Genomic DNA, 4,097 nt, shown 5'->3' with positions numbered 1-4,097 from the left:
AACAATGCCAGACACACTCAGTCATCTCATCTTTGAAAAAGGAGCCAAACACCCTCACTGGAGGAAAGATAGCCTCTTTAATAAATGGTGCTGGAAAAATTGGGCTTCAACTTGCCAAAGATTAAAACTAGACCTATAGCTCTCACCATGCACTAAACTAAAATCAACATGGATTAAAGATCTAAATATTAAAATAGAAACTCTGAACCAGGTGGAACAGAGGTTAGGTAGAACCCTTGAAGACATCGGTGTAGGAAAAGATTTTATGAACAAAACCTCAGTTGCCCGTGAACTAGCACAAACAATCAACAAGTGGGATCTCTTCTTATTAAAAGGCTTCTGCACAGCAAGAGAAACCACCAGCAGTGTGAAGAGACAGCCCACAATGTGGGAAAAAATCTTCACCTGCTCTTCCTCAGACAAACGTCTACTATCTCGAATCTATAAAGAACTTAAAAAGATCAGACCTCCCAAATTTAAAGACCCAACCCGAAAATGGGCATCTGAAATGAACAGACATTTCTCAGACAAAGAAGTAGAAATAGCAAATAAATACATGAAAAAATGTGCAACACCACTGGTCATTCGAGAGATGCAAATGAAAACAACGCTGAGATTCCACTTCACTCCAGAAAGAATGGCTGCTATCATGAAATCAACCAATAACAAATGCTGGTGGAGCTGAGGGGAAAGAGGAACCCTGCTCCACTGCTGGTGGGAGTGTAGACTGGTGCAAGCACTGTGGAAATCAGTATGGAGATACCTCAAACAACTAGGACTGGAAGTCCCATTTGACCCCGCTATTCCGCTGCTGGGGATCTTCCCCAAAGAATCAAAAGAATCATACCACAGTGATATATGTGCGCCCATGTTCATAGCAGCACAGTTTGTAATAGCTAAAACTGGGAAACAGCCCAAATGCCTGTCAACTGGAGACTGGATAAAGAAAATGTGGGTTTTTTATAAAATGGAATACTACTCAGCCATAAAAAACGAGAAATTAGAGACTTTTATAGCTAAGTGGACGCACATTGAGGCGATACTCTTAAGTGAAAGAAATAGGACACATATGTATAAATACCAAATAGTTTCTCTGGTGTGAGAAACTGAAAGTGTAAATAAGGACTAAATGTATAATAGGTAATGGGAAATAGGAAGAAAAGGGGCAAAGGGGAAGGAAGTGGGAGGGCTAGGGGAAAGGATAGAAGGGAATGGGATTAATAAGAGAAAATGGAAAAATAGGAACAAAATCTTTGTAAATAGGGAGGACTGGAGGGGTTGAAGCGAGGGCTGGGCAAGGGTGAAAAATAAGAACCAAGAGAGACTATGTAAAGGTGCAAATTTCCAATGATGAATGTCATTATATTGTATACCTAAAATGTCCCAATGATTAGAATGAACAATCGATAATGCAAAATAGGAAGAAAAGGTCCAAAGGGGTAGGGGTAGTAGGAGGGGCAGGGGAAAGAAAGAAGGGAAAGGACAAATGATGAGAAATGGAAAATGGAAAAAATGGAAATAAAGTCTTTGTAAACAGGGAAGGGTGGAGGGCATGAAGGGAGGGCTAGGAATGGGGAAAAAAGAAGAACCAAGATGCATTATGTAAAGGTACAATTCCCAATGAGAAATGTAACTGTGTTGTATACCTACAATGTACCAATAAAAGAATTTAATTTAAAAAAATTAAATTAATGGAAAAGTAGACAAGCAGTCACTTAAGTAGGAAGTCACGTGGTGCATAAACAATTCAATTCTGACACCAAACAGGAAGAATAAAATTCAGTATGCAGATCTCTTATTCATAAATCCATGGTAAAAACTCGTGTTTTAAAACTGGAATAATTCTATGAATTCCCAAACATTTATTGATATAAGTATACTTATATCATTCAGAGAGCTAATAGCACTACTGAAAGCTTGATGTATTCAAGAGTCACTGTGAAAAATCTTTCATTTGTTCACCAATTAATGGTGGCTCAGTTTCTACATTTCCATGTTTTGGAATAAAGTTTACAACAATTAAACACTCATTTTTTTCATTGCTACCTGTTAGTGCACTGTACGTACTATAGAGGGGGAGAAAAGTGTTGACTGAAATTGAATTTTCTGTCCATTCATTCATTCGCTGATCAGCCAGTCCTGGGGACTGTGTGGAGCCATGTACAAGGCCTCCAGACTCGGAACTCCTTGACCTCTTTCTCAGACTCAGATCACTATTGGTCACTAATGCTGACAAAGATGTACTTTCTGATACATCTTCCTTCCAAAGGTTCACAAATGATTCTCAAGTTAATTTGAAGGATTTCTCTCAAGCCTTTGTTTTCTTGTTCAAGCTGAAATACTCTTTCTTGTTCCTTGCAACCCTGCTACTCATCAATTTCAATGGCTTTTCTCACGACTGCCACCATTTCAGTTATCTGGTCAACATGTGCCTGTAACTCATTCTGATTTTGCTTCCAACTGCCTCCTCTCGAGTCCATGCTGAGGTGCTTCAAAGATGTGTGGAGATGCAGCAAGGAAGAATCCTTCGGAGTTGTTACGATGTACCATGTCAATCTTGGAGTGCTGTTCTTTTAGCTTCATTATTATACCCAGATCATCTTTTTTGCTAGCCATTAGCAATCTAAACATTTGTTCTCGATACTTGCTCATTATAAGTTCCAAGGCAGACAGATGTTCTTGCAGGGATGTATGGAATTCTTTGTTTTCTTGTTGCAGTTCTCTGATTTGTCTATTCTCTTGCTGGATTCCCATAACTAATGTAGACCGTGGTCGATGTCTTACAACTTCAAGTTCTTGAATTTCTTCCTGATACTGCTTCATTGCTTCTACTCGCTTGTTGAGAGCTGTGGTTTGCTCAATTAGAGATTCTGCTGCATCGTCATGATCTTGAAGCCTTTCAACGAGGGCTTTAGCATCAGCAAGTGCCTTCTCAATTGTGCAACTCATTTCTAAAGGAATACCTTGTGGAGGGCAGTTTGAAGAAAGGCGGAATGGCTCTCCCAGTCAAATGCTGCAAAAGGACAAACTGAAGACTGAGGAGGGCCTGTCCTCGCCCACCCTTCGTGGTGAGGACCCAGGTTGGTAAGGCAGGCAAAGAACAAACACAGAAGGTGTGTCCACAGGGTCAGGCTGTTTATGAGACTCTGCAGCTCGGTCCTGGAGAGGGGAGCTTGCGCTGACCATGGGAGAGGAGGTCCGATTCCCGGGAGCAGCTAGCACCGGGGTGGCGTGGGCTCAGGAGGTTGCCAATCCACCCACGGCCGCTCTGTCCCCGGATTTCTCCCACTCATTCCGCTCCAGGCAGTGCCTCAGCAGCCCTCAGCTCGGGCGATGCGGACCCAAGTCGTCCGCCAAGGGGAACCTGTGCACCCAGTGGAAGAGACCCGGAGCCCTGCCCTCGTCCTGCCTCTTCTGCCAGCAGACTCAGCACCTGGCCCCGAGGGCGGAGAGGCGGCAGAGGAGCCCGCAGGGCTCAGCCACATGCCTGGGGGTCACCTGCGCTGACCACCTCAGATGCCGCTTAGTTGATTTTTCATGTGTGTTAGTATTTGTTTTATACAGTTGGGCACACTAGCATTTGGTGCATATATATTTAAGATTGTCACCTCTTCCTCTTGGATTGTTCCCTTTACAAGGATGTGGTGTCCTTCTTTGTCTCTCCTAATCAGTGTTGGTTTGAAATCCACTTGATCTGCAAAGAGCATAGCAACTTTCGATCTTTTTTGGGTTCCTGTCACATGGAGTATTGTTTTCCACCCTTTAACTTTCAGTCTATGTGTTTCTTTTTGAATTAAGTGTTTCTTGTATGGAGCATATTGTTGGATCTTACTTCTTGACCCATTCTGCCAGTCTATTTCTTTTGATTGGTGAATTGAGACCATTAACATTGATGGTTATAACTGAAACGTATTGACTTGTCATTGCCATGACTTTTTCTTTTTCTTGGGTTCTCCCCCTTTACATTTAATTTCTTGTCATGCCAGATGCATTCATTCTGCTTTGCTTCCTGGGGTTGTGATCCTCAATGTCTGTTCCTAGGATATTGTGTAAAATTCTTTGGAGTGCTGGTTTGGCATTCACGAAGTTCCTAAGGT

The 4,097-nt window shown here is 42.3% G+C and overlaps 1 pseudogene; it reads right to left on the bottom strand.

Annotated features, from left to right (window-relative positions):
- Window positions 1-2,435: 2,435 nt before the first annotated feature.
- LOC101699959 (FGFR1 oncogene partner 2 pseudogene) lies at window positions 2,436-3,009 on the bottom strand (annotated as a pseudogene).
- Window positions 3,010-4,097: the final 1,088 nt, after the last annotated feature.

Source organism: Heterocephalus glaber, unplaced genomic scaffold (assembly GCF_053883595.1).
Source record: "Heterocephalus glaber isolate CG9 unplaced genomic scaffold, H.glaber_assembly_v1.0 deba00001720, whole genome shotgun sequence".
NCBI classification, from domain to species: domain Eukaryota; kingdom Metazoa; phylum Chordata; class Mammalia; order Rodentia; family Bathyergidae; genus Heterocephalus; species Heterocephalus glaber.
This window is presented reverse-complemented; position numbering and strand designations above follow the sequence as displayed.